This window comes from Anomaloglossus baeobatrachus, unplaced genomic scaffold (genome assembly GCF_048569485.1).
Source record: "Anomaloglossus baeobatrachus isolate aAnoBae1 unplaced genomic scaffold, aAnoBae1.hap1 Scaffold_213, whole genome shotgun sequence".
Classification (NCBI taxonomy): domain Eukaryota; kingdom Metazoa; phylum Chordata; class Amphibia; order Anura; family Aromobatidae; genus Anomaloglossus; species Anomaloglossus baeobatrachus.
In genome coordinates, this window is record NW_027441983.1 from 208,190 (window position 1) to 235,599 (window position 27,410).

The following is a 27,410-nucleotide window of genomic DNA, read 5'->3' on the forward strand; positions in this document are numbered from 1 at the left end:
CTCTCTGCTTCCACTCCAAATAAAGTTACCTGTTGTTACCTGAACGTCAAATACTAAGAATGGGCGGCCTATGAAAGAATTAGTACTTTCATTAAGTATACTAAACCGGCAAATTGGGAATAGACAAACTGTAAAAAGCCCTCTGAGAAAGCCCCTCTCTAACCTTTGTTAGTAAGCTTTTCTGTAGCCTGCCTGTTGATGTATTTTCGGTTTGAACAGTGCACAACATGAAGAGACGGAACACTGGCGGCTTGTCACAATGCCCCCCGATGACATCACAATAGCGCTGCTGCCTAGAAAACAAGCTGCGCAGAAGAAGTTGTTCTTTGGGTGGGAGGGTGGGCTAGTGGAAGGAGGGGGCAATCTCTTTTTTTCCCGGGTGGTAGGGGGATGACAGGAGAAGGGAAGCGGGTGGTGAGAAAGGTACAGAGGGCAGGATTTGGGGGCTGGGAAGGAAAGGGAAAAGATTAGGGTTTGGGGATGATGAAAGGGCTTTCTACGGGTAAGGATGGCAAAGGGTGGCAGTGACGGAAAGTCAGGCAACCTGTCCTGTCCGTCTTTTTGTATCGTGAATTGGAAAGACTGCAAGGGGGAGGGGAGTTGCTTGCGCCCTAAAGGAGGAGTTATTCAGATTCATTGCAGTGGGCGGCGGCTGCAAAACGCACCATTCTTCTTGTTTTTGCTCTGCAAAGCAGCCTTTTCAAGGGTTGGCTTGGGTGACAAAATGTCTTGTGTAGGCGTGGGTTTGTCTCCCTCTCGCTCTCTCTCCCTAAGATGTGTCCGGCATAGGCCAGGGTGCCACTCGAGGCCCAAACCAATTCTGGTTATCGCTTCTCGGCCTTTTGGCTAAGATCAAGTGTAGTATCTGTTCTTATCAGTTTAATATCTGATACGTCCCCTATCTGGGGACCATATATTAAATGGATTTTTAGAACAGGGAGATGGAAAAAGAGCTTGCTCTGTCCACTCCACGCATTGACCTGGTATTGCAGTACCTCCCGGAACGGTGCACCCCTTTTTAACCCAGTTTCCAAAAGCAGAACTCGATTCACCTGATTCATATTAGCCCGATTAGCGAATTGAAATGAATTTTTATCTAACACACTTTTTACTTGCTTTATTCATCCAAATAGCAAACTCATCACCACTCAACTTCACCAACTCTGCTATGTCCCGTGCAGTATCTTGTTGTCAGTCTAATCTAGATCATGTGTAATTGAATGGAATAGATCCCTTTTGGACAAAGTGGAGTCAGATGCTGCAGTGACCACAGGTGTGAGAGGATCTACAATTGGCATCTGGTGTTATCTCTCTGCTTCCACTCCAAATAAAGTTACCTGTTGTTACCTGAACGTCAAATACTAAGAATGGGCGGCCTATGAAAGAATTAGTACTTTCATTAAGTATACTAAACCGGCTAATTGGGAATAGACAAACTGTAAAAAGCCCTCTGAGAAAGCCCCTCTCTAACCTTTGTTAGTAAGCTTTTCTGTAGCCTGCCTGTTGATGTATTTTCGGTTTGAACAGTGCACAACATGAAGAGACGGAACACTGGCGGCTTGTCACAATGCCCCCCGATGACATCACAATAGCGCTGCTGCCTAGAAAACAAGCTGCGCAGAAGAAGTTGTTCTTTGGGTGGGAGGGTGGGCTAGTGGAAGGAGGGGGCAATCTCTTTTTTTCCCGGGTGGTAGGGGGATGACAGGAGAAGGGAAGCGGGTGGTGAGAAAGGTACAGAGGGCAGGGTTTGGGGGCTGGGAAGGAAAGGGAAAAGATTAGGGTTTGGGGATGATGAAAGGGCTTTCTACGGGTAAGGATGGCAAAGGGTGGCAGTGACGGAAAGTCAGGCAACCTGTCCTGTCCGTCTTTTTGTATCGTGAATTGGAAAGACTGCAAGGGGGAGGGGAGTTGCTTGCGCCCTAAAGGAGGAGTTATTCAGATTCATTGCAGTGGGCGGCGGCTGCAAAACGCACCATTCTTCTTGTTTTTGCTCTGCAAAGCAGCCTTTTCAAGGGTTGGCTTGGGTGACAAAATGTCTTGTGTAGGCGTGGGTTTGTCTCCCTCTCGCTCTCTCTCCCTAAGATGTGTCCGGCATAGGCCAGGGTGCCACTCGAGGCCCAAACCAATTCTGGTTATCGCTTCTCGGCCTTTTGGCTAAGATCAAGTGTAGTATCTGTTCTTATCAGTTTAATATCTGATACGTCCCCTATCTGGGGACCATATATTAAATGGATTTTTAGAACAGGGAGATGGAAAAAGAGCTTGCTCTGTCCACTCCACGCATTGACCTGGTATTGCAGTACCTCCAGGAACGGTGCACCCCTTCTTAACCCAGTTTCCAAAAGCAGAACTCGATTCACCTGATTCATATTAGCCCGATTAGCGAATTGAAATGAATTTTTATCTAACACACTTTTTACTTGCTTTATTCATCCAAATAGCAAACTCATCACCACTCAACTTCACCAACTCTGCTATGTCCCGTGCAGTATCTTGTTGTCAGTCTAATCTAGATCATGTGTAATTGAATGGAATAGATCCCTTTTGGACAAAGTGGAGTCAGATGCTGCAGTGACCACAGGTGTGAGAGGATCTACAATTGGCATCTGGTGTTATCTCTCTGCTTCCACTCCAAATAAAGTTACCTGTTGTTACCTGAACGTCAAATACTAAGAATGGGCGGCCTATGAAAGAATTAGTACTTTCATTAAGTATACTAAACCGGCTAATTGGGAATAGACAAACTGTAAAAAGCCCTCTGAGAAAGCCCCTCTCTAACCTTTGTTAGTAAGCTTTTCTGTAGCCTGCCTGTTGATGTATTTTCGGTTTGAACAGTGCACAACATGAAGAGACGGAACACTGGCGGCTTGTCACAATGCCCCCCGATGACATCACAATAGCGCTGCTGCCTAGAAAACAAGCTGCGCAGAAGAAGTTGTTCTTTGGGTGGGAGGGTGGGCTAGTGGAAGGAGGGGGCAATCTCTTTTTTTCCCGGGTGGTAGGGGGATGACAGGAGAAGGGAAGCGGGTGGTGAGAAAGGTACAGAGGGCAGGGTTTGGGGGCTGGGAAGGAAAGGGAAAAGATTAGGGTTTGGGGATGATGAAAGGGCTTTCTACGGGTAAGGATGGCAAAGGGTGGCAGTGACGGAAAGTCAGGCAACCTGTCCTGTCCGTCTTTTTGTATCGTGAATTGGAAAGACTGCAAGGGGGAGGGGAGTTGCTTGCGCCCTAAAGGAGGAGTTATTCAGATTCATTGCAGTGGGCGGCGGCTGCAAAACGCACCATTCTTCTTGTTTTTGCTCTGCAAAGCAGCCTTTTCAAGGGTTGGCTTGGGTGACAAAATGTCTTGTGTAGGCGTGGGTTTGTCTCCCTCTCGCTCTCTCTCCCTAAGATGTGTCCGGCATAGGCCAGGGTGCCACTCGAGGCCCAAACCAATTCTGGTTATCGCTTCTCGGCCTTTTGGCTAAGATCAAGTGTAGTATCTGTTCTTATCAGTTTAATATCTGATACGTCCCCTATCTGGGGACTATATATTAAATGGATTTTTAGAACAGGGAGATGGAAAAAGAGCTTGCTCTGTCCACTCCACGCATTGACCTGGTATTGCAGTACCTCCAGGAACGGTGCACCCCTTCTTAACCCAGTTTCCAAAAGCAGAACTCGATTCACCTGATTCATATTAGCCCGATTAGCGAATTGAAATGAATTTTTATCTAACACACTTTTTACTTGCTTTATTCATCCAAATAGCAAACTCATCACCACTCAACTTCACCAACTCTGCTATGTCCCGTGCAGTATCTTGTTGTCAGTCTAATCTAGATCATGTGTAATTGAATGGAATAGATCCCTTTTGGACAAAGTGGAGTCAGATGCTGCAGTGACCACAGGTGTGAGAGGATCTACAATTGGCATCTGGTGTTATCTCTCTGCTTCCACTCCAAATAAAGTTACCTGTTGTTACCTGAACGTCAAATACTAAGAATGGGCGGCCTATGAAAGAATTAGTACTTTCATTAAGTATACTAAACCGGCTAATTGGGAATAGACAAACTGTAAAAAGCCCTCTGAGAAAGCCCCTCTCTAACCTTTGTTAGTAAGCTTTTCTGTAGCCTGCCTGTTGATGTATTTTCGGTTTGAACAGTGCACAACATGAAGAGACGGAACACTGGCGGCTTGTCACAATGCCCCCCGATGACATCACAATAGCGCTGCTGCCTAGAAAACAAGCTGCGCAGAAGAAGTTGTTCTTTGGGTGGGAGGGTGGGCTAGTGGAAGGAGGGGGCAATCTCTTTTTTTCCCGGGTGGTAGGGGGATGACAGGAGAAGGGAAGCGGGTGGTGAGAAAGGTACAGAGGGCAGGGTTTGGGGGCTGGGAAGGAAAGGGAAAAGATTAGGGTTTGGGGATGATGAAAGGGCTTTCTACGGGTAAGGATGGCAAAGGGTGGCAGTGACGGAAAGTCAGGCAACCTGTCCTGTCCGTCTTTTTGTATCGTGAATTGGAAAGACTGCAAGGGGGAGGGGAGTTGCTTGCGCCCTAAAGGAGGAGTTATTCAGATTCATTGCAGTGGGCGGCGGCTGCAAAACGCACCATTCTTCTTGTTTTTGCTCTGCAAAGCAGCCTTTTCAAGGGTTGGCTTGGGTGACAAAATGTCTTGTGTAGGCGTGGGTTTGTCTCCCTCTCGCTCTCTCTCCCTAAGATGTGTCCGGCATAGGCCAGGGTGCCACTCGAGGCCCAAACCAATTCTGGTTATCGCTTCTCGGCCTTTTGGCTAAGATCAAGTGTAGTATCTGTTCTTATCAGTTTAATATCTGATACGTCCCCTATCTGGGGACCATATATTAAATGGATTTTTAGAACAGGGAGATGGAAAAAGAGCTTGCTCTGTCCACTCCACGCATTGACCTGGTATTGCAGTACCTCCAGGAACGGTGCACCCCTTCTTAACCCAGTTTCCAAAAGCAGAACTCGATTCACCTGATTCATATTAGCCCGATTAGCGAATTGAAATGAATTTTTATCTAACACACTTTTTACTTGCTTTATTCATCCAAATAGCAAACTCATCACCACTCAACTTCACCAACTCTGCTATGTCCCGTGCAGTATCTTGTTGTCAGTCTAATCTAGATCATGTGTAATTGAATGGAATAGATCCCTTTTGGACAAAGTGGAGTCAGATGCTGCAGTGACCACAGGTGTGAGAGGATCTACAATTGGCATCTGGTGTTATCTCTCTGCTTCCACTCCAAATAAAGTTACCTGTTGTTACCTGAACGTCAAATACTAAGAATGGGCGGCCTATGAAAGAATTAGTACTTTCATTAAGTATACTAAACCGGCTAATTGGGAATAGACAAACTGTAAAAAGCCCTCTGAGAAAGCCCCTCTCTAACCTTTGTTAGTAAGCTTTTCTGTAGCCTGCCTGTTGATGTATTTTCGGTTTGAACAGTGCACAACATGAAGAGACGGAACACTGGCGGCTTGTCACAATGCCCCCCGATGACATCACAATAGCGCTGCTGCCTAGAAAACAAGCTGCGCAGAAGAAGTTGTTCTTTGGGTGGGAGGGTGGGCTAGTGGAAGGAGGGGGCAATCTCTTTTTTTCCCGGGTGGTAGGGGGATGACAGGAGAAGGGAAGCGGGTGGTGAGAAAGGTACAGAGGGCAGGGTTTGGGGGCTGGGAAGGAAAGGGAAAAGATTAGGGTTTGGGGATGATGAAAGGGCTTTCTACGGGTAAGGATGGCAAAGGGTGGCAGTGACGGAAAGTCAGGCAACCTGTCCTGTCCGTCTTTTTGTATCGTGAATTGGAAAGACTGCAAGGGGGAGGGGAGTTGCTTGCGCCCTAAAGGAGGAGTTATTCAGATTCATTGCAGTGGGCGGCGGCTGCAAAACGCACCATTCTTCTTGTTTTTGCTCTGCAAAGCAGCCTTTTCAAGGGTTGGCTTGGGTGACAAAATGTCTTGTGTAGGCGTGGGTTTGTCTCCCTCTCGCTCTCTCTCCCTAAGATGTGTCCGGCATAGGCCAGGGTGCCACTCGAGGCCCAAACCAATTCTGGTTATCGCTTCTCGGCCTTTTGGCTAAGATCAAGTGTAGTCCCTTCATTGGGTTTGCCTTGGTCTTGGCTGGGAGGGGCCCGGGCTTGCACAACCGCCGGCCTCGGGGATTGTTGCGCCTTTTGGTGCTTACGTCCCCTTGTGGCTGGTGGTTCCTGGGCTCGGGAGGCGATCACCCAGGCACTGCGCTTTTGTGTGGTGGCCTGCTGGCCTTCGGGGCTACCTTGATTCTGAAAATTGCGGATGAAGTCTCATCTGTTCTTATCAGTTTAATATCTGATACGTCCCCTATCTGGGGACCATATATTAAATGGATTTTTAGAACAGGGAGATGGAAAAAGAGCTTGCTCTGTCCACTCCACGCATTGACCTGGTATTGCAGTACCTCCAGGAACGGTGCACCCCTTCTTAACCCAGTTTCCAAAAGCAGAACTCGATTCACCTGATTCATATTAGCCCGATTAGCGAATTGAAATGAATTTTTATCTAACACACTTTTTACTTGCTTTATTCATCCAAATAGCAAACTCATCACCACTCAACTTCACCAACTCTGCTATGTCCCGTGCAGTATCTTGTTGTCAGTCTAATCTAGATCATGTGTAATTGAATGGAATAGATCCCTTTTGGACAAAGTGGAGTCAGATGCTGCAGTGACCACAGGTGTGAGAGGATCTACAATTGGCATCTGGTGTTATCTCTCTGCTTCCACTCCAAATAAAGTTACCTGTTGTTACCTGAACGTCAAATACTAAGAATGGGCGGCCTATGAAAGAATTAGTACTTTCATTAAGTATACTAAACCGGCTAATTGGGAATAGACAAACTGTAAAAAGCCCTCTGAGAAAGCCCCTCTCTAACCTTTGTTAGTAAGCTTTTCTGTAGCCTGCCTGTTGATGTATTTTCGGTTTGAACAGTGCACAACATGAAGAGACGGAACACTGGCGGCTTGTCACAATGCCCCCCGATGACATCACAATAGCGCTGCTGCCTAGAAAACAAGCTGCGCAGAAGAAGTTGTTCTTTGGGTGGGAGGGTGGGCTAGTGGAAGGAGGGGGCAATCTCTTTTTTTCCCGGGTGGTAGGGGGATGACAGGAGAAGGGAAGCGGGTGGTGAGAAAGGTACAGAGGGCAGGGTTTGGGGGCTGGGAAGGAAAGGGAAAAGATTAGGGTTTGGGGATGATGAAAGGGCTTTCTACGGGTAAGGATGGCAAAGGGTGGCAGTGACGGAAAGTCAGGCAACCTGTCCTGTCCGTCTTTTTGTATCGTGAATTGGAAAGACTGCAAGGGGGAGGGGAGTTGCTTGCGCCCTAAAGGAGGAGTTATTCAGATTCATTGCAGTGGGCGGCGGCTGCAAAACGCACCATTCTTCTTGTTTTTGCTCTGCAAAGCAGCCTTTTCAAGGGTTGGCTTGGGTGACAAAATGTCTTGTGTAGGCGTGGGTTTGTCTCCCTCTCGCTCTCTCTCCCTAAGATGTGTCCGGCATAGGCCAGGGTGCCACTCGAGGCCCAAACCAATTCTGGTTATCGCTTCTCGGCCTTTTGGCTAAGATCAAGTGTAGTATCTGTTCTTATCAGTTTAATATCTGATACGTCCCCTATCTGGGGACCATATATTAAATGGATTTTTAGAACAGGGAGATGGAAAAAGAGCTTGCTCTGTCCACTCCACGCATTGACCTGGTATTGCAGTACCTCCAGGAACGGTGCACCCCTTCTTAACCCAGTTTCCAAAAGCAGAACTCGATTCACCTGATTCATATTAGCCCGATTAGCGAATTGAAATGAATTTTTATCTAACACACTTTTTACTTGCTTTATTCATCCAAATAGCAAACTCATCACCACTCAACTTCACCAACTCTGCTATGTCCCGTGCAGTATCTTGTTGTCAGTCTAATCTAGATCATGTGTAATTGAATGGAATAGATCCCTTTTGGACAAAGTGGAGTCAGATGCTGCAGTGACCACAGGTGTGAGAGGATCTACAATTGGCATCTGGTGTTATCTCTCTGCTTCCACTCCAAATAAAGTTACCTGTTGTTACCTGAACGTCAAATACTAAGAATGGGCGGCCTATGAAAGAATTAGTACTTTCATTAAGTATACTAAACCGGCTAATTGGGAATAGACAAACTGTAAAAAGCCCTCTGAGAAAGCCCCTCTCTAACCTTTGTTAGTAAGCTTTTCTGTAGCCTGCCTGTTGATGTATTTTCGGTTTGAACAGTGCACAACATGAAGAGACGGAACACTGGCGGCTTGTCACAATGCCCCCCGATGACATCACAATAGCGCTGCTGCCTAGAAAACAAGCTGCGCAGAAGAAGTTGTTCTTTGGGTGGGAGGGTGGGCTAGTGGAAGGAGGGGGCAATCTCTTTTTTTCCCGGGTGGTAGGGGGATGACAGGAGAAGGGAAGCGGGTGGTGAGAAAGGTACAGAGGGCAGGGTTTGGGGGCTGGGAAGGAAAGGGAAAAGATTAGGGTTTGGGGATGATGAAAGGGCTTTCTACGGGTAAGGATGGCAAAGGGTGGCAGTGACGGAAAGTCAGGCAACCTGTCCTGTCCGTCTTTTTGTATCGTGAATTGGAAAGACTGCAAGGGGGAGGGGAGTTGCTTGCGCCCTAAAGGAGGAGTTATTCAGATTCATTGCAGTGGGCGGCGGCTGCAAAATGCACCATTCTTCTTGTTTTTGCTCTGCAAAGCAGCCTTTTCAAGGGTTGGCTTGGGTGACAAAATGTCTTGTGTAGGCGTGGGTTTGTCTCCCTCTCGCTCTCTCTCCCTAAGATGTGTCCGGCATAGGCCAGGGTGCCACTCGAGGCCCAAACCAATTCTGGTTATCGCTTCTCGGCCTTTTGGCTAAGATCAAGTGTAGTATCTGTTCTTATCAGTTTAATATCTGATACGTCCCCTATCTGGGGACCATATATTAAATGGATTTTTAGAACAGGGAGATGGAAAAAGAGCTTGCTCTGTCCACTCCACGCATTGACCTGGTATTGCAGTACCTCCAGGAACGGTGCACCCCTTCTTAACCCAGTTTCCAAAAGCAGAACTCGATTCACCTGATTCATATTAGCCCGATTAGCGAATTGAAATGAATTTTTATCTAACACACTTTTTACTTGCTTTATTCATCCAAATAGCAAACTCATCACCACTCAACTTCACCAACTCTGCTATGTCCAGTGCAGTATCTTGTTGTCAGTCTAATCTAGATCATGTGTAATTGAATGGAATAGATCCCTTTTGGACAAAGTGGAGTCAGATGCTGCAGTGACCACAGGTGTGAGAGGATCTACAATTGGCATCTGGTGTTATCTCTCTGCTTCCACTCCAAATAAAGTTACCTGTTGTTACCTGAACGTCAAATACTAAGAATGGGCGGCCTATGAAAGAATTAGTACTTTCATTAAGTATACTAAACCGGCTAATTGGGAATAGACAAACTGTAAAAAGCCCTCTGAGAAAGCCCCTCTCTAACCTTTGTTAGTAAGCTTTTCTGTAGCCTGCCTGTTGATGTATTTTCGGTTTGAACAGTGCACAACATGAAGAGACGGAACACTGGCGGCTTGTCACAATGCCCCCCGATGACATCACAATAGCGCTGCTGCCTAGAAAACAAGCTGCGCAGAAGAAGTTGTTCTTTGGGTGGGAGGGTGGGCTAGTGGAAGGAGGGGGCAATCTCTTTTTTTCCCGGGTGGTAGGGGGATGACAGGAGAAGGGAAGCGGGTGGTGAGAAAGGTACAGAGGGCAGGGTTTGGGGGCTGGGAAGGAAAGGGAAAAGATTAGGGTTTGGGGATGATGAAAGGGCTTTCTACGGGTAAGGATGGCAAAGGGTGGCAGTGACGGAAAGTCAGGCAACCTGTCCTGTCCGTCTTTTTGTATCGTGAATTGGAAAGACTGCAAGGGGGAGGGGAGTTGCTTGCGCCCTAAAGGAGGGGTTATTCAGATTCATTGCAGTGGGCGGCGGCTGCAAAACGCACCATTCTTCTTGTTTTTGCTCTGCAAAGCAGCCTTTTCAAGGGTTGGCTTGGGTGACAAAATGTCTTGTGTAGGCGTGGGTTTGTCTCCCTCTCGCTCTCTCTCCCTAAGATGTGTCCGGCATAGGCCAGGGTGCCACTCGAGGCCCAAACCAATTCTGGTTATCGCTTCTCGGCCTTTTGGCTAAGATCAAGTGTAGTATCTGTTCTTATCAGTTTAATATCTGATACGTCCCCTATCTGGGGACCATATATTAAATGGATTTTTAGAACAGGGAGATGGAAAAAGAGCTTGCTCTGTCCACTCCACGCATTGACCTGGTATTGCAGTACCTCCAGGAACGGTGCACCCCTTCTTAACCCAGTTTCCAAAAGCAGAACTCGATTCACCTGATTCATATTAGCCCGATTAGCGAATTGAAATGAATTTTTATCTAACACACTTTTTACTTGCTTTATTCATCCAAATAGCAAACTCATCACCACTCAACTTCACCAACTCTGCTATGTCCCGTGCAGTATCTTGTTGTCAGTCTAATCTAGATCATGTGTAATTGAATGGAATAGATCCCTTTTGGACAAAGTGGAGTCAGATGCTGCAGTGACCACAGGTGTGAGAGGATCTACAATTGGCATCTGGTGTTATCTCTCTGCTTCCACTCCAAATAAAGTTACCTGTTGTTACCTGAACGTCAAATACTAAGAATGGGCGGCCTATGAAAGAATTAGTACTTTCATTAAGTATACTAAACCGGCTAATTGGGAATAGACAAACTGTAAAAAGCCCTCTGAGAAAGCCCCTCTCTAACCTTTGTTAGTAAGCTTTTCTGTAGCCTGCCTGTTGATGTATTTTCGGTTTGAACAGTGCACAACATGAAGAGACGGAACACTGGCGGCTTGTCACAATGCCCCCCGATGACATCACAATAGCGCTGCTGCCTAGAAAACAAGCTGCGCAGAAGAAGTTGTTCTTTGGGTGGGAGGGTGGGCTAGTGGAAGGAGGGGGCAATCTCTTTTTTTCCCGGGTGGTAGGGGGATGACAGGAGAAGGGAAGCGGGTGGTGAGAAAGGTACAGAGGGCAGGGTTTGGGGGCTGGGAAGGAAAGGGAAAAGATTAGGGTTTGGGGATGATGAAAGGGCTTTCTACGGGTAAGGATGGCAAAGGGTGGCAGTGACGGAAAGTCAGGCAACCTGTCCTGTCCGTCTTTTTGTATCGTGAATTGGAAAGACTGCAAGGGGGAGGGGAGTTGCTTGCGCCCTAAAGGAGGAGTTATTCAGATTCATTGCAGTGGGCGGCGGCTGCAAAACGCACCATTCTTCTTGTTTTTGCTCTGCAAAGCAGCCTTTTCAAGGGTTGGCTTGGGTGACAAAATGTCTTGTGTAGGCGTGGGTTTGTCTCCCTCTCGCTCTCTCTCCCTAAGATGTGTCCGGCATAGGCCAGGGTGCCACTCGAGGCCCAAACCAATTCTGGTTATCGCTTCTCGGCCTTTTGGCTAAGATCAAGTGTAGTATCTGTTCTTATCAGTTTAATATCTGATACGTCCCCTATCTGGGGACCATATATTAAATGGATTTTTAGAACAGGGAGATGGAAAAAGAGCTTGCTCTGTCCACTCCACGCATTGACCTGGTATTGCAGTACCTCCAGGAACGGTGCACCCCTTCTTAACCCAGTTTCCAAAAGCAGAACTCGATTCACCTGATTCATATTAGCCCGATTAGCGAATTGAAATGAATTTTTATCTAACACACTTTTTACTTGCTTTATTCATCCAAATAGCAAACTCATCACCACTCAACTTCACCAACTCTGCTATGTCCCGTGCAGTATCTTGTTGTCAGTCTAATCTAGATCATGTGTAATTGAATGGAATAGATCCCTTTTGGACAAAGTGGAGTCAGATGCTGCAGTGACCACAGGTGTGAGAGGATCTACAATTGGCATCTGGTGTTATCTCTCTGCTTCCACTCCAAATAAAGTTACCTGTTGTTACCTGAACGTCAAATACTAAGAATGGGCGGCCTATGAAAGAATTAGTACTTTCATTAAGTATACTAAACCGGCTAATTGGGAATAGACAAACTGTAAAAAGCCCTCTGAGAAAGCCCCTCTCTAACCTTTGTTAGTAAGCTTTTCTGTAGCCTGCCTGTTGATGTATTTTCGGTTTGAACAGTGCACAACATGAAGAGACGGAACACTGGCGGCTTGTCACAATGCCCCCCGATGACATCACAATAGCGCTGCTGCCTAGAAAACAAGCTGCGCAGAAGAAGTTGTTCTTTGGGTGGGAGGGTGGGCTAGTGGAAGGAGGGGGCAATCTCTTTTTTTCCCGGGTGGTAGGGGGATGACAGGAGAAGGGAAGCGGGTGGTGAGAAAGGTACAGAGGGCAGGGTTTGGGGGCTGGGAAGGAAAGGGAAAAGATTAGGGTTTGGGGATGATGAAAGGGCTTTCTACGGGTAAGGATGGCAAAGGGTGGCAGTGACGGAAAGTCAGGCAACCTGTCCTGTCCGTCTTTTTGTATCGTGAATTGGAAAGACTGCAAGGGGGAGGGGAGTTGCTTGCGCCCTAAAGGAGGAGTTATTCAGATTCATTGCAGTGGGCGGCGGCTGCAAAACGCACCATTCTTCTTGTTTTTGCTCTGCAAAGCAGCCTTTTCAAGGGTTGGCTTGGGTGACAAAATGTCTTGTGTAGGCGTGGGTTTGTCTCCCTCTCGCTCTCTCTCCCTAAGATGTGTCCGGCATAGGCCAGGGTGCCACTCGAGGCCCAAACCAATTCTGGTTATCGCTTCTCGGCCTTTTGGCTAAGATCAAGTGTAGTATCTGTTCTTATCAGTTTAATATCTGATACGTCCCCTATCTGGGGACCATATATTAAATGGATTTTTAGAACAGGGAGATGGAAAAAGAGCTTGCTCTGTCCACTCCACGCATTGACCTGGTATTGCAGTACCTCCAGGAACGGTGCACCCCTTCTTAACCCAGTTTCCAAAAGCAGAACTCGATTCACCTGATTCATATTAGCCCGATTAGCGAATTGAAATGAATTTTTATCTAACACACTTTTTACTTGCTTTATTCATCCAAATAGCAAACTCATCACCACTCAACTTCACCAACTCTGCTATGTCCCGTGCAGTATCTTGTTGTCAGTCTAATCTAGATCATGTGTAATTGAATGGAATAGATCCCTTTTGGACAAAGTGGAGTCAGATGCTGCAGTGACCACAGGTGTGAGAGGATCTACAATTGGCATCTGGTGTTATCTCTCTGCTTCCACTCCAAATAAAGTTACCTGTTGTTACCTGAACGTCAAATACTAAGAATGGGCGGCCTATGAAAGAATTAGTACTTTCATTAAGTATACTAAACCGGCTAATTGGGAATAGACAAACTGTAAAAAGCCCTCTGAGAAAGCCCCTCTCTAACCTTTGTTAGTAAGCTTTTCTGTAGCCTGCCTGTTGATGTATTTTCGGTTTGAACAGTGCACAACATGAAGAGACGGAACACTGGCGGCTTGTCACAATGCCCCCCGATGACATCACAATAGCGCTGCTGCCTAGAAAACAAGCTGCGCAGAAGAAGTTGTTCTTTGGGTGGGAGGGTGGGCTAGTGGAAGGAGGGGGCAATCTCTTTTTTTCCCGGGTGGTAGGGGGATGACAGGAGAAGGGAAGCGGGTGGTGAGAAAGGTACAGAGGGCAGGGTTTGGGGGCTGGGAAGGAAAGGGAAAAGATTAGGGTTTGGGGATGATGAAAGGGCTTTCTACGGGTAAGGATGGCAAAGGGTGGCAGTGACGGAAAGTCAGGCAACCTGTCCTGTCCGTCTTTTTGTATCGTGAATTGGAAAGACTGCAAGGGGGAGGGGAGTTGCTTGCGCCCTAAAGGAGGAGTTATTCAGATTCATTGCAGTGGGCGGCGGCTGCAAAACGCACCATTCTTCTTGTTTTTGCTCTGCAAAGCAGCCTTTTCAAGGGTTGGCTTGGGTGACAAAATGTCTTGTGTAGGCGTGGGTTTGTCTCCCTCTCGCTCTCTCTCCCTAAGATGTGTCCGGCATAGGCCAGGGTGCCACTCGAGGCCCAAACCAATTCTGGTTATCGCTTCTCGGCCTTTTGGCTAAGATCAAGTGTAGTATCTGTTCTTATCAGTTTAATATCTGATACGTCCCCTATCTGGGGACCATATATTAAATGGATTTTTAGAACAGGGAGATGGAAAAAGAGCTTGCTCTGTCCACTCCACGCATTGACCTGGTATTGCAGTACCTCCAGGAACGGTGCACCCCTTCTTAACCCAGTTTCCAAAAGCAGAACTCGATTCACCTGATTCATATTAGCCCGATTAGCGAATTGAAATGAATTTTTATCTAACACACTTTTTACTTGCTTTATTCATCCAAATAGCAAACTCATCACCACTCAACTTCACCAACTCTGCTATGTCCCGTGCAGTATCTTGTTGTCAGTCTAATCTAGATCATGTGTAATTGAATGGAATAGATCCCTTTTGGACAAAGTGGAGTCAGATGCTGCAGTGACCACAGGTGTGAGAGGATCTACAATTGGCATCTGGTGTTATCTCTCTGCTTCCACTCCAAATAAAGTTACCTGTTGTTACCTGAACGTCAAATACTAAGAATGGGCGGCCTATGAAAGAATTAGTACTTTCATTAAGTATACTAAACCGGCTAATTGGGAATAGACAAACTGTAAAAAGCCCTCTGAGAAAGCCCCTCTCTAACCTTTGTTAGTAAGCTTTTCTGTAGCCTGCCTGTTGATGTATTTTCGGTTTGAACAGTGCACAACATGAAGAGACGGAACACTGGCGGCTTGTCACAATGCCCCCCGATGACATCACAATAGCGCTGCTGCCTAGAAAACAAGCTGCGCAGAAGAAGTTGTTCTTTGGGTGGGAGGGTGGGCTAGTGGAAGGAGGGGGCAATCTCTTTTTTTCCCGGGTGGTAGGGGGATGACAGGAGAAGGGAAGCGGGTGGTGAGAAAGGTACAGAGGGCAGGGTTTGGGGGCTGGGAAGGAAAGGGAAAAGATTAGGGTTTGGGGATGATGAAAGGGCTTTCTACGGGTAAGGATGGCAAAGGGTGGCAGTGACGGAAAGTCAGGCAACCTGTCCTGTCCGTCTTTTTGTATCGTGAATTGGAAAGACTGCAAGGGGGAGGGGAGTTGCTTGCGCCCTAAAGGAGGAGTTATTCAGATTCATTGCAGTGGGCGGCGGCTGCAAAACGCACCATTCTTCTTGTTTTTGCTCTGCAAAGCAGCCTTTTCAAGGGTTGGCTTGGGTGACAAAATGTCTTGTGTAGGCGTGGGTTTGTCTCCCTCTCGCTCTCTCTCCCTAAGATGTGTCCGGCATAGGCCAGGGTGCCACTCGAGGCCCAAACCAATTCTGGTTATCGCTTCTCGGCCTTTTGGCTAAGATCAAGTGTAGTATCTGTTCTTATCAGTTTAATATCTGATACGTCCCCTATCTGGGGACCATATATTAAATGGATTTTTAGAACAGGGAGATGGAAAAAGAGCTTGCTCTGTCCACTCCACGCATTGACCTGGTATTGCAGTACCTCCAGGAACGGTGCACCCCTTCTTAACCCAGTTTCCAAAAGCAGAACTCGATTCACCTGATTCATATTAGCCCGATTAGCGAATTGAAATGAATTTTTATCTAACACACTTTTTACTTGCTTTATTCATCCAAATAGCAAACTCATCACCACTCAACTTCACCAACTCTGCTATGTCCCGTGCAGTATCTTGTTGTCAGTCTAATCTAGATCATGTGTAATTGAATGGAATAGATCCCTTTTGGACAAAGTGGAGTCAGATGCTGCAGTGACCACAGGTGTGAGAGGATCTACAATTGGCATCTGGTGTTATCTCTCTGCTTCTACTCCAAATAAAGTTACCTGTTGTTACCTGAACGTCAAATACTAAGAATGGGCGGCCTATGAAAGAATTAGTACTTTCATTAAGTATACTAAACCGGCTAATTGGGAATAGACAAACTGTAAAAAGCCCTCTGAGAAAGCCCCTCTCTAACCTTTGTTAGTAAGCTTTTCTGTAGCCTGCCTGTTGATGTATTTTCGGTTTGAACAGTGCACAACATGAAGAGACGGAACACTGGCGGCTTGTCACAATGCCCCCCGATGACATCACAATAGCGCTGCTGCCTAGAAAACAAGCTGCGCAGAAGAAGTTGTTCTTTGGGTGGGAGGGTGGGCTAGTGGAAGGAGGGGGCAATCTCTTTTTTTCCCGGGTGGTAGGGGGATGACAGGAGAAGGGAAGCGGGTGGTGAGAAAGGTACAGAGGGCAGGGTTTGGGGGCTGGGAAGGAAAGGGAAAAGATTAGGGTGTGGGGATGATGAAAGGGCTTTCTACGGGTAAGGATGGCAAAGGGTGGCAGTGACGGAAAGTCAGGCAACCTGTCCTGTCCGTCTTTTTGTATCGTGAATTGGAAAGACTGCAAGGGGGAGGGGAGTTGCTTGCGCCCTAAAGGAGGAGTTATTCAGATTCATTGCAGTGGGCGGCGGCTGCAAAACGCACCATTCTTCTTGTTTTTGCTCTGCAAAGCAGCCTTTTCAAGGGTTGGCTTGGGTGACAAAATGTCTTGTGTAGGCGTGGGTTTGTCTCCCTCTCGCTCTCTCTCCCTAAGATGTGTCCGGCATAGGCCAGGGTGCCACTCGAGGCCCAAACCAATTCTGGTTATCGCTTCTCGGCCTTTTGGCTAAGATCAAGTGTAGTATCTGTTCTTATCAGTTTAATATCTGATACGTCCCCTATCTGGGGACCATATATTAAATGGATTTTTAGAACAGGGAGATGGAAAAAGAGCTTGCTCTGTCCACTCCACGCATTGACCTGGTATTGCAGTACCTCCAGGAACGGTGCACCCCTTCTTAACCCAGTTTCCAAAAGCAGAACTCGATTCACCTGATTCATATTAGCCCGATTAGCGAATTGAAATGAATTTTTATCTAACACACTTTTTACTTGCTTTATTCATCCAAATAGCAAACTCATCACCACTCAACTTCACCAACTCTGCTATGTCCCGTGCAGTATCTTGTTGTCAGTCTAATCTAGATCATGTGTAATTGAATGGAATAGATCCCTTTTGGACAAAGTGGAGTCAGATGCTGCAGTGACCACAGGTGTGAGAGGATCTACAATTGGCATCTGGTGTTATCTCTCTGCTTCCACTCCAAATAAAGTTACCTGTTGTTACCTGAACGTCAAATACTAAGAATGGGCGGCCTATGAAAGAATTAGTACTTTCATTAAGTATACTAAACCGGCTAATTGGGAATAGACAAACTGTAAAAAGCCCTCTGAGAAAGCCCCTCTCTAACCTTTGTTAGTAAGCTTTTCTGTAGCCTGCCTGTTGATGTATTTTCGGTTTGAACAGTGCACAACATGAAGAGACGGAACACTGGCGGCTTGTCACAATGCCCCCCGATGACATCACAATAGCGCTGCTGCCTAGAAAACAAGCTGCGCAGAAGAAGTTGTTCTTTGGGTGGGAGGGTGGGCTAGTGGAAGGAGGGGGCAATCTCTTTTTTTCCCGGGTGGTAGGGGGATGACAGGAGAAGGGAAGCGGGTGGTGAGAAAGGTACAGAGGGCAGGGTTTGGGGGCTGGGAAGGAAAGGGAAAAGATTAGGGTTTGGGGATGATGAAAGGGCTTTCTACGGGTAAGGATGGCAAAGGGTGGCAGTGACGGAAAGTCAGGCAACCTGTCCTGTCCGTCTTTTTGTATCGTGAATTGGAAAGACTGCAAGGGGGAGGGGAGTTGCTTGCGCCCTAAAGGAGGAGTTATTCAGATTCATTGCAGTGGGCGGCGGCTGCAAAACGCACCATTCTTCTTGTTTTTGCTCTGCAAAGCAGCCTTTTCAAGGGTTGGCTTGGGTGACAAAATGTCTTGTGTAGGCGTGGGTTTGTCTCCCTCTCGCTCTCTCTCCCTAAGATGTGTCCGGCATAGGCCAGGGTGCCACTCGAGGCCCAAACCAATTCTGGTTATCGCTTCTCGGCCTTTTGGCTAAGATCAAGTGTAGTTTGGGAGGGTACTACCTTGGTTGGTGCTGAAAGGTGCCAGGGTATTGCACAACTGCTGGCCTTGGGGGAGTGTGCATCGTAGGATGTCATAGCCCTCTTGTGACGGACAGTTACCTGGGCAACGAGAGGCGGTCACTTTATTATTTTCAAACTCATCCTTCAAAAAAAAAAAAAAAAAAAAAAAAATCTGTTCTTATCAGTTTAATATCTGATACGTCCCCTATCTGGGGACCATATATTAAATGGATTTTTAGAACAGGGAGATGGAAAAAGAGCTTGCTCTGTCCACTCCACGCATTGACCTGGTATTGCAGTACCTCCAGGAACGGTGCACCCCTTCTTAACCCAGTTTCCAAAAGCAGAACTCGATTCACCTGATTCATATTAGCCCGATTAGCGAATTGAAATGAATTTTTATCTAACACACTTTTTACTTGCTTTATTCATCCAAATAGCAAACTCATCACCACTCAACTTCACCAACTCTGCTATGTCCCGTGCAGTATCTTGTTGTCAGTCTAATCTAGATCATGTGTAATTGAATGGAATAGATCCCTTTTGGACAAAGTGGAGTCAGATGCTGCAGTGACCACAGGTGTGAGAGGATCTACAATTGGCATCTGGTGTTATCTCTCTGCTTCCACTCCAAATAAAGTTACCTGTTGTTACCTGAACGTCAAATACTAAGAATGGGCGGCCTATGAAAGAATTAGTACTTTCATTAAGTATACTAAACCGGCTAATTGGGAATAGACAAACTGTAAAAAGCCCTCTGAGAAAGCCCCTCTCTAACCTTTGTTAGTAAGCTTTTCTGTAGCCTGCCTGTTGATGTATTTTCGGTTTGAACAGTGCACAACATGAAGAGACGGAACACTGGCGGCTTGTCACAATGCCCCCCGATGACATCACAATAGCGCTGCTGCCTAGAAAACAAGCTGCGCAGAAGAAGTTGTTCTTTGGGTGGGAGGGTGGGCTAGTGGAAGGAGGGGGCAATCTCTTTTTTTCCCGGGTGGTAGGGGGATGACAGGAGAAGGGAAGCGGGTGGTGAGAAAGGTACAGAGGGCAGGGTTTGGGGGCTGGGAAGGAAAGGGAAAAGATTAGGGTTTGGGGATGATGAAAGGGCTTTCTACGGGTAAGGATGGCAAAGGGTGGCAGTGACGGAAAGTCAGGCAACCTGTCCTGTCCGTCTTTTTGTATCGTGAATTGGAAAGACTGCAAGGGGGAGGGGAGTTGCTTGCGCCCTAAAGGAGGAGTTATTCAGATTCATTGCAGTGGGCGGCGGCTGCAAAACGCACCATTCTTCTTGTTTTTGCTCTGCAAAGCAGCCTTTTCAAGGGTTGGCTTGGGTGACAAAATGTCTTGTGTAGGCGTGGGTTTGTCTCCCTCTCGCTCTCTCTCCCTAAGATGTGTCCGGCATAGGCCAGGGTGCCACTCGAGGCCCAAACCAATTCTGGTTATCGCTTCTCGGCCTTTTGGCTAAGATCAAGTGTAGTATCTGTTCTTATCAGTTTAATATCTGATACGTCCCCTATCTGGGGACCATATATTAAATGGATTTTTAGAACAGGGAGATGGAAAAAGAGCTTGCTCTGTCCACTCCACGCATTGACCTGGTATTGCAGTACCTCCAGGAACGGTGCACCCCTTCTTAACCCAGTTTCCAAAAGCAGAACTCGATTCACCTGATTCATATTAGCCCGATTAGCGAATTGAAATGAATTTTTATCTAACACACTTTTTACTTGCTTTATTCATCCAAATAGCAAACTCATCACCACTCAACTTCACCAACTCTGCTATGTCCCGTGCAGTATCTTGTTGTCAGTCTAATCTAGATCATGTGTAATTGAATGGAATAGATCCCTTTTGGACAAAGTGGAGTCAGATGCTGCAGTGACCACAGGTGTGAGAGGATCTACAATTGGCATCTGGTGTTATCTCTCTGCTTCCACTCCAAATAAAGTTACCTGTTGTTACCTGAACGTCAAATACTAAGAATGGGCGGCCTATGAAAGAATTAGTACTTTCATTAAGTATACTAAACCGGCTAATTGGGAATAGACAAACTGTAAAAAGCCCTCTGAGAAAGCCCCTCTCTAACCTTTGTTAGTAAGCTTTTCTGTAGCCTGCCTGTTGATGTATTTTCGGTTTGAACAGTGCACAACATGAAGAGACGGAACACTGGCGGCTTGTCACAATGCCCCCCGATGACATCACAATAGCGCTGCTGCCTAGAAAACAAGCTGCGCAGAAGAAGTTGTTCTTTGGGTGGGAGGGTGGGCTAGTGGAAGGAGGGGGCAATCTCTTTTTTTCCCGGGTGGTAGGGGGATGACAGGAGAAGGGAAGCGGGTGGTGAGAAAGGTACAGAGGGCAGGGTTTGGGGGCTGGGAAGGAAAGGGAAAAGATTAGGGTTTGGGGATGATGAAAGGGCTTTCTACGGGTAAGGATGGCAAAGGGTGGCAGTGACGGAAAGTCAGGCAACCTGTCCTGTCCGTCTTTTTGTATCGTGAATTGGAAAGACTGCAAGGGGGAGGGGAGTTGCTTGCGCCCTAAAGGAGGAGTTATTCAGATTCATTGCAGTGGGCGGCGGCTGCAAAACGCACCATTCTTCTTGTTTTTGCTCTGCAAAGCAGCCTTTTCAAGGGTTGGCTTGGGTGACAAAATGTCTTGTGTAGGCGTGGGTTTGTCTCCCTCTCGCTCTCTCTCCCTAAGATGTGTCCGGCATAGGCCAGGGTGCCACTCGAGGCCCAAACCAATTCTGGTTATCGCTTCTCGGCCTTTTGGCTAAGATCAAGTGTAGTATCTGTTCTTATCAGTTTAATATCTGATACGTCCCCTATCTGGGGACCATATATTAAATGGATTTTTAGAACAGGGAGATGGAAAAAGAGCTTGCTCTGTCCACTCCACGCATTGACCTGGTATTGCAGTACCTCCAGGAACGGTGCACCCCTTCTTAACCCAGTTTCCAAAAGCAGAACTCGATTCACCTGATTCATATTAGCCCGATTAGCGAATTGAAATGAATTTTTATCTAACACACTTTTTACTTGCTTTATTCATCCAAATAGCAAACTCATCACCACTCAACTTCACCAACTCTGCTATGTCCCGTGCAGTATCTTGTTGTCAGTCTAATCTAGATCATGTGTAATTGAATGGAATAGATCCCTTTTGGACAAAGTGGAGTCAGATGCTGCAGTGACCACAGGTGTGAGAGGATCTACAATTGGCATCTGGTGTTATCTCTCTGCTTCCACTCCAAATAAAGTTACCTGTTGTTACCTGAACGTCAAATACTAAGAATGGGCGGCCTATGAAAGAATTAGTACTTTCATTAAGTATACTAAACCGGCTAATTGGGAATAGACAAACTGTAAAAAGCCCTCTGAGAAAGCCCCTCTCTAACCTTTGTTAGTAAGCTTTTCTGTAGCCTGCCTGTTGATGTATTTTCGGTTTGAACAGTGCACAACATGAAGAGACGGAACACTGGCGGCTTGTCACAATGCCCCCCGATGACATCACAATAGCGCTGCTGCCTAGAAAACAAGCTGCGCAGAAGAAGTTGTTCTTTGGGTGGGAGGGTGGGCTAGTGGAAGGAGGGGGCAATCTCTTTTTTTCCCGGGTGGTAGGGGGATGACAGGAGAAGGGAAGCGGGTGGTGAGAAAGGTACAGAGGGCAGGGTTTGGGGGCTGGGAAGGAAAGGGAAAAGATTAGGGTTTGGGGATGATGAAAGGGCTTTCTACGGGTAAGGATGGCAAAGGGTGGCAGTGACGGAAAGTCAGGCAACCTGTCCTGTCCGTCTTTTTGTATCGTGAATTGGAAAGACTGCAAGGGGGAGGGGAGTTGCTTGCGCCCTAAAGGAGGAGTTATTCAGATTCATTGCAGTGGGCGGCGGCTGCAAAACGCACCATTCTTCTTGTTTTTGCTCTGCAAAGCAGCCTTTTCAAGGGTTGGCTTGGGTGACAAAATGTCTTGTGTAGGCGTGGGTTTGTCTCCCTCTCGCTCTCTCTCCCTAAGATGTGTCCGGCATAGGCCAGGGTGCCACTCGAGGCCCAAACCAATTCTGGTTATCGCTTCTCGGCCTTTTGGCTAAGATCAAGTGTAGTATCTGTTCTTATCAGTTTAATATCTGATACGTCCCCTATCTGGGGACCATATATTAAATGGATTTTTAGAACAGGGAGATGGAAAAAGAGCTTGCTCTGTCCACTCCACGCATTGACCTGGTATTGCAGTACCTCCAGGAACGGTGCACCCCTTCTTAACCCAGTTTCCAAAAGCAGAACTCGATTCACCTGATTCATATTAGCCCGATTAGCGAATTGAAATGAATTTTTATCTAACACACTTTTTACTTGCTTTATTCATCCAAATAGCAAACTCATCACCACTCAACTTCACCAACTCTGCTATGTCCCGTGCAGTATCTTGTTGTCAGTCTAATCTAGATCATGTGTAATTGAATGGAATAGATCCCTTTTGGACAAAGTGGAGTCAGATGCTGCAGTGACCACAGGTGTGAGAGGATCTACAATTGGCATCTGGTGTTATCTCTCTGCTTCCACTCCAAATAAAGTTACCTGTTGTTACCTGAACGTCAAATACTAAGAATGGGCGGCCTATGAAAGAATTAGTACTTTCATTAAGTATACTAAACCGGCTAATTGGGAATAGACAAACTGTAAAAAGCCCTCTGAGAAAGCCCCTCTCTAACCTTTGTTAGTAAGCTTTTCTGTAGCCTGCCTGTTGATGTATTTTCGGTTTGAACAGTGCACAACATGAAGAGACGGAACACTGGCGGCTTGTCACAATGCCCCCCGATGACATCACAATAGCGCTGCTGCCTAGAAAACAAGCTGCGCAGAAGAAGTTGTTCTTTGGGTGGGAGGGTGGGCTAGTGGAAGGAGGGGGCAATCTCTTTTTTTCCCGGGTGGTAGGGGGATGACAGGAGAAGGGAAGCGGGTGGTGAGAAAGGTACAGAGGGCAGGGTTTGGGGGCTGGGAAGGAAAGGGAAAAGATTAGGGTTTGGGGATGATGAAAGGGCTTTCTACGGGTAAGGATGGCAAAGGGTGGCAGTGACGGAAAGTCAGGCAACCTGTCCTGTCCGTCTTTTTGTATCGTGAATTGGAAAGACTGCAAGGGGGAGGGGAGTTGCTTGCGCCCTAAAGGAGGAGTTATTCAGATTCATTGCAGTGGGCGGCGGCTGCAAAACGCACCATTCTTCTTGTTTTTGCTCTGCAAAGCAGCCTTTTCAAGGGTTGGCTTGGGTGACAAAATGTCTTGTGTAGGCGTGGGTTTGTCTCCCTCTCGCTCTCTCTCCCTAAGATGTGTCCGGCATAGGCCAGGGTGCCACTCGAGGCCCAAACCAATTCTGGTTATCGCTTCTCGGCCTTTTGGCTAAGATCAAGTGTAGTATCTGTTCTTATCATCGCTTCTCGGCCTTTTGGCTAAGATCAAGTGTAGTGTTGTTCGAAGAGGTGGTTTAAGCTCCAGGCCACCTTAGTACAATGATACAATGCACACTGGAAGGTTGCGCTTGCTAGTACTCTGGGTGGATAGTATATTCATCTAGAGGAAAACATGGCCCTACCAGGATCGAGGCTATTAGACTGAGTAAGGGTGGGGGGCTATGGTACAACGTGCCCCAGGACTGACGACCCTGGAGTGAGTCTGAGCTTGCTGGCTTGGGACCCCGGCAAGCCTTGGGCTCTGTAGCACACCGTACCTTGCCTTTTCATACTTTTTGAGCATATTACCCTATCCCGGCCTTCTGGCTAGGAAGGGAAATTTTTATAATCCCGGTCGGAGGTCTGGTCAGCTTTGGGCTGAGAAACTAACACCCGGTTGGAGGTCTGGGTCAGCTTCGGCTGAGAAACCAACACCCGGTTGGAGGTCTGGGTCAGCTTCGGCTGAGAAACCAACACCCGGTTGGAGGTCCGGTTAGCCTTGGGCTGAGAAACCAACACCGGTTGACGGTCCGGGCAGTTTCGGCTGCGAAACCAACAACTAGTAGCTCTCTACTCCACTTGGGTAAGATGCCTCGGTGGACGCTGGGAGCAACGACAAGGCTCAACCAGGCTTCGGCTTGGGGGAGCACCGAAGATCCCTGACCCTTGCTGTGGCCTTCTGGCTCGGAGGGACGGGGTTGATTTTTGGGGACCCTCTCCTCACGGTGGGGTCCACACGAATCCTAGCCTTTGCACTGTTTTTGGTGTGACTTCGGTCATGCATTTTTTGTGGTGCTTTGGAAAGCTTCATTAAATCAAAATCTGTTCTTATCAGTTTAATATCTGATACGTCCCCTATCTGGGGACCATATATTAAATGGATTTTTAGAACAGGGAGATGGAAAAAGAGCTTGCTCTGTCCACTCCACGCATTGACCTGGTATTGCAGTACCTCCAGGAACGGTGCACCCCTTCTTAACCCAGTTTCCAAAAGCAGAACTCGATTCACCTGATTCATATTAGCCCGATTAGCGAATTGAAATGAATTTTTATCTAACACACTTTTTACTTGCTTTATTCATCCAAATAGCAAACTCATCACCACTCAACTTCACCAACTCTGCTATGTCCCGTGCAGTATCTTGTTGTCAGTCTAATCTAGATCATGTGTAATTGAATGGAATAGATCCCTTTTGGACAAAGTGGAGTCAGATGCTGCAGTGACCACAGGTGTGAGAGGATCTACAATTGGCATCTGGTGTTATCTCTCTGCTTCCACTCCAAATAAAGTTACCTGTTGTTACCTGAACGTCAAATACTAAGAATGGGCGGCCTATGAAAGAATTAGTACTTTCATTAAGTATACTAAACCGGCTAATTGGGAATAGACAAACTGTAAAAAGCCCTCTGAGAAAGCCCCTCTCTAACCTTTGTTAGTAAGCTTTTCTGTAGCCTGCCTGTTGATGTATTTTCGGTTTGAACAGTGCACAACATGAAGAGACGGAACACTGGCGGCTTGTCACAATGCCCCCCGATGACATCACAATAGCGCTGCTGCCTAGAAAACAAGCTGCGCAGAAGAAGTTGTTCTTTGGGTGGGAGGGTGGGCTAGTGGAAGGAGGGGGCAATCTCTTTTTTTCCCGGGTGGTAGGGGGATGACAGGAGAAGGGAAGCGGGTGGTGAGAAAGGTACAGAGGGCAGGGTTTGGGGGCTGGGAAGGAAAGGGAAAAGATTAGGGTTTGGGGATGATGAAAGGGCTTTCTACGGGTAAGGATGGCAAAGGGTGGCAGTGACGGAAAGTCAGGCAACCTGTCCTGTCCGTCTTTTTGTATCGTGAATTGGAAAGACTGCAAGGGGGAGGGGAGTTGCTTGCGCCCTAAAGGAGGAGTTATTCAGATTCATTGCAGTGGGCGGCGGCTGCAAAACGCACCATTCTTCTTGTTTTTGCTCTGCAAAGCAGCCTTTTCAAGGGTTGGCTTGGGTGACAAAATGTCTTGTGTAGGCGTGGGTTTGTCTCCCTCTCGCTCTCTCTCCCTAAGATGTGTCCGGCATAGGCCAGGGTGCCACTCGAGGCCCAAACCAATTCTGGTTATCGCTTCTCGGCCTTTTGGCTAAGATCAAGTGTAGTATCTGTTCTTATCAGTTTAATATCTGATACGTCCCCTATCTGGGGACCATATATTAAATGGATTTTTAGAACAGGGAGATGGAAAAAGAGCTTGCTCTGTCCACTCCACGCATTGACCTGGTATTGCAGTACCTCCAGGAACGGTGCACCCCTTCTTAACCCAGTTTCCAAAAGCAGAACTCGATTCACCTGATTCATATTAGCCCGATTAGCGAATTGAAATGAATTTTTATCTAACACACTTTTTACTTGCTTTATTCATCCAAATAGCAAACTCATCACCACTCAACTTCACCAACTCTGCTATGTCCCGTGCAGTATCTTGTTGTCAGTCTAATCTAGATCATGTGTAATTGAATGGAATAGATCCCTTTTGGACAAAGTGGAGTCAGATGCTGCAGTGACCACAGGTGTGAGAGGATCTACAATTGGCATCTGGTGTTATCTCTCTGCTTCCACTCCAAATAAAGGTACCTGTTGTTACCTGAACGTCAAATACTAAGAATGGGCGGCCTATGAAAGAATTAGTACTTTCATTAAGTATACTAAACCGGCTAATTGGGAATAGACAAACTGTAAAAAGCCCTCTGAGAAAGCCCCTCTCTAACCTTTGTTAGTAAGCTTTTCTGTAGCCTGCCTGTTGATGTATTTTCGGTTTGAACAGTGCACAACATGAAGAGACGGAACACTGGCGGCTTGTCACAATGCCCCCCGATGACATCACAATAGCGCTGCTGCCTAGAAAACAAGCTGCGCAGAAGAAGTTGTTCTTTGGGTGGGAGGGTGGGCTAGTGGAAGGAGGGGGCAATCTCTTTTTTTCCCGGGTGGTAGGGGGATGACAGGAGAAGGGAAGCGGGTGGTGAGAAAGGTACAGAGGGCAGGGTTTGGGGGCTGGGAAGGAAAGGGAAAAGATTAGGGTTTGGGGATGATGAAAGGGCTTTCTACGGGTAAGGATGGCAAAGGGTGGCAGTGACGGAAAGTCAGGCAACCTGTCCTGTCCGTCTTTTTGTATCGTGAATTGGAAAGACTGCAAGGGGGAGGGGAGTTGCTTGCGCCCTAAAGGAGGAGTTATTCAGATTCATTGCAGTGGGCGGCGGCTGCAAAACGCACCATTCTTCTTGTTTTTGCTCTGCAAAGCAGCCTTTTCAAGGGTTGGCTTGGGTGACAAAATGTCTTGTGTAGGCGTGGGTTTGTCTCCCTCTCGCTCTCTCTCCCTAAGATGTGTCCGGCATAGGCCAGGGTGCCACTCGAGGCCCAAACCAATTCTGGTTATCGCTTCTCGGCCTTTTGGCTAAGATCAAGTGTAGTATCTGTTCTTATCAGTTTAATATCTGATACGTCCCCTATCTGGGGACCATATATTAAATGGATTTTTAGAACAGGGAGATGGAAAAAGAGCTTGCTCTGTCCACTCCACGCATTGACCTGGTATTGCAGTACCTCCAGGAACGGTGCACCCCTTCTTAACCCAGTTTCCAAAAGCAGAACTCGATTCACCTGATTCATATTAGCCCGATTAGCGAATTGAAATGAATTTTTATCTAACACACTTTTTACTTGCTTTATTCATCCAAATAGCAAACTCATCACCACTCAACTTCACCAACTCTGCTATGTCCCGTGCAGTATCTTGTTGTCAGTCTAATCTAGATCATGTGTAATTGAATGGAATAGATCCCTTTTGGACAAAGTGGAGTCAGATGCTGCAGTGACCACAGGTGTGAGAGGATCTACAATTGGCATCTGGTGTTAT

The 27,410-nt window shown here is 47.0% G+C and overlaps 20 non-coding genes and 1 pseudogene across 20 annotated transcripts; all 21 read left to right on the plus strand.

Moving 5' to 3' along the window:
- Positions 1-826: 826 nt before the first annotated feature.
- LOC142261285 (U2 spliceosomal RNA) lies at positions 827-1,017 on the plus strand. Its single transcript, XR_012729024.1, has one exon. It is a non-coding gene; the product is annotated as a U2 spliceosomal RNA (small nuclear RNA).
- Positions 1,018-2,134: 1,117 nt separating this feature from the next.
- On the plus strand, positions 2,135-2,325 carry LOC142261118 (U2 spliceosomal RNA). The gene has a single exon (XR_012728873.1). It is a non-coding gene; the product is annotated as a U2 spliceosomal RNA (small nuclear RNA).
- Positions 2,326-3,442: 1,117 nt separating this feature from the next.
- Positions 3,443-3,633, plus strand: LOC142261089 (U2 spliceosomal RNA). Its single transcript, XR_012728847.1, has one exon. It is a non-coding gene; the product is annotated as a U2 spliceosomal RNA (small nuclear RNA).
- Positions 3,634-4,750: 1,117 nt separating this feature from the next.
- LOC142261119 (U2 spliceosomal RNA) lies at positions 4,751-4,941 on the plus strand. Its single transcript, XR_012728874.1, has one exon. It is a non-coding gene; the product is annotated as a U2 spliceosomal RNA (small nuclear RNA).
- A 1,336-nt stretch (positions 4,942-6,277) lies between these two features.
- Positions 6,278-6,461, plus strand: LOC142261345 (U2 spliceosomal RNA). Its single transcript, XR_012729075.1, has one exon. It is a non-coding gene; the product is annotated as a U2 spliceosomal RNA (small nuclear RNA).
- Positions 6,462-7,578: 1,117 nt separating this feature from the next.
- Positions 7,579-7,769, plus strand: LOC142261122 (U2 spliceosomal RNA). The gene has a single exon (XR_012728876.1). It is a non-coding gene; the product is annotated as a U2 spliceosomal RNA (small nuclear RNA).
- Positions 7,770-8,886: 1,117 nt separating this feature from the next.
- Positions 8,887-9,077, plus strand: LOC142261123 (U2 spliceosomal RNA). Its single transcript, XR_012728877.1, has one exon. It is a non-coding gene; the product is annotated as a U2 spliceosomal RNA (small nuclear RNA).
- Positions 9,078-10,194: 1,117 nt separating this feature from the next.
- On the plus strand, positions 10,195-10,385 carry LOC142261124 (U2 spliceosomal RNA). The gene has a single exon (XR_012728878.1). It is a non-coding gene; the product is annotated as a U2 spliceosomal RNA (small nuclear RNA).
- Positions 10,386-11,502: 1,117 nt separating this feature from the next.
- On the plus strand, positions 11,503-11,693 carry LOC142261125 (U2 spliceosomal RNA). The gene has a single exon (XR_012728879.1). It is a non-coding gene; the product is annotated as a U2 spliceosomal RNA (small nuclear RNA).
- Positions 11,694-12,810: 1,117 nt separating this feature from the next.
- LOC142261126 (U2 spliceosomal RNA) lies at positions 12,811-13,001 on the plus strand. Its single transcript, XR_012728880.1, has one exon. It is a non-coding gene; the product is annotated as a U2 spliceosomal RNA (small nuclear RNA).
- A 1,117-nt stretch (positions 13,002-14,118) lies between these two features.
- Positions 14,119-14,309, plus strand: LOC142261127 (U2 spliceosomal RNA). Its single transcript, XR_012728881.1, has one exon. It is a non-coding gene; the product is annotated as a U2 spliceosomal RNA (small nuclear RNA).
- A 1,117-nt stretch (positions 14,310-15,426) lies between these two features.
- LOC142261128 (U2 spliceosomal RNA) lies at positions 15,427-15,617 on the plus strand. Its single transcript, XR_012728882.1, has one exon. It is a non-coding gene; the product is annotated as a U2 spliceosomal RNA (small nuclear RNA).
- Positions 15,618-16,734: 1,117 nt separating this feature from the next.
- Positions 16,735-16,925, plus strand: LOC142261129 (U2 spliceosomal RNA). Its single transcript, XR_012728883.1, has one exon. It is a non-coding gene; the product is annotated as a U2 spliceosomal RNA (small nuclear RNA).
- Positions 16,926-18,218: 1,293 nt separating this feature from the next.
- LOC142261351 (U2 spliceosomal RNA) lies at positions 18,219-18,418 on the plus strand. The gene has a single exon (XR_012729081.1). It is a non-coding gene; the product is annotated as a U2 spliceosomal RNA (small nuclear RNA).
- Positions 18,419-19,535: 1,117 nt separating this feature from the next.
- LOC142261130 (U2 spliceosomal RNA) lies at positions 19,536-19,726 on the plus strand. The gene has a single exon (XR_012728884.1). It is a non-coding gene; the product is annotated as a U2 spliceosomal RNA (small nuclear RNA).
- A 1,117-nt stretch (positions 19,727-20,843) lies between these two features.
- Positions 20,844-21,034, plus strand: LOC142261131 (U2 spliceosomal RNA). Its single transcript, XR_012728885.1, has one exon. It is a non-coding gene; the product is annotated as a U2 spliceosomal RNA (small nuclear RNA).
- A 1,117-nt stretch (positions 21,035-22,151) lies between these two features.
- LOC142261134 (U2 spliceosomal RNA) lies at positions 22,152-22,342 on the plus strand. The gene has a single exon (XR_012728887.1). It is a non-coding gene; the product is annotated as a U2 spliceosomal RNA (small nuclear RNA).
- A 1,117-nt stretch (positions 22,343-23,459) lies between these two features.
- Positions 23,460-23,626, plus strand: LOC142261355 (U2 spliceosomal RNA; annotated as a pseudogene).
- A 681-nt stretch (positions 23,627-24,307) lies between these two features.
- Positions 24,308-24,503, plus strand: LOC142261334 (U2 spliceosomal RNA). Its single transcript, XR_012729065.1, has one exon. It is a non-coding gene; the product is annotated as a U2 spliceosomal RNA (small nuclear RNA).
- A 1,117-nt stretch (positions 24,504-25,620) lies between these two features.
- LOC142261135 (U2 spliceosomal RNA) lies at positions 25,621-25,811 on the plus strand. Its single transcript, XR_012728888.1, has one exon. It is a non-coding gene; the product is annotated as a U2 spliceosomal RNA (small nuclear RNA).
- Positions 25,812-26,928: 1,117 nt separating this feature from the next.
- On the plus strand, positions 26,929-27,119 carry LOC142261136 (U2 spliceosomal RNA). Its single transcript, XR_012728889.1, has one exon. It is a non-coding gene; the product is annotated as a U2 spliceosomal RNA (small nuclear RNA).
- Positions 27,120-27,410: the final 291 nt, after the last annotated feature.